This window comes from Juglans regia, unplaced genomic scaffold, assembly GCF_001411555.2.
Source record: "Juglans regia cultivar Chandler unplaced genomic scaffold, Walnut 2.0 Scaffold_17056, whole genome shotgun sequence".
Taxonomy (NCBI): Eukaryota; Viridiplantae; Streptophyta; class Magnoliopsida; order Fagales; family Juglandaceae; genus Juglans; species Juglans regia.
Genome location: NW_023347744.1, coordinates 1 through 205, shown reverse-complemented (window position 1 = coordinate 205; position 205 = coordinate 1). Strand labels below are relative to the sequence as shown.

Sequence of the window (205 nt, the reverse complement as noted above, 5' to 3'; positions counted from 1 at the left end):
AACGGTGTGCGCGTTGTTGGTGACATCTTTACCATGATACATAACGACTCTCGGCAACGGATATCTCGGCTCTCGCATCGATGAAGAACGTAGCGAAATGAGATACTTGGTGTGAATTGCAGAATCCCGCGAATCATCGAGTCTTTGAACGCAAGTTGCGCCCGAAGCCATTCGGCCGAGGGCACGTCTGCCTGGGTGTCACGCA

The 205-nt window shown here is 52.7% G+C and overlaps 1 non-coding gene across 1 annotated transcript; it reads left to right on the top strand.

Annotated features, from left to right (window-relative positions):
- The first annotated feature begins 45 nt into the window (after positions 1–45).
- Positions 46–201, top strand: LOC118345204. The gene has a single exon (XR_004798809.1). It is a non-coding gene; the product is annotated as a 5.8S ribosomal RNA (ribosomal RNA).
- Positions 202–205: the final 4 nt, after the last annotated feature.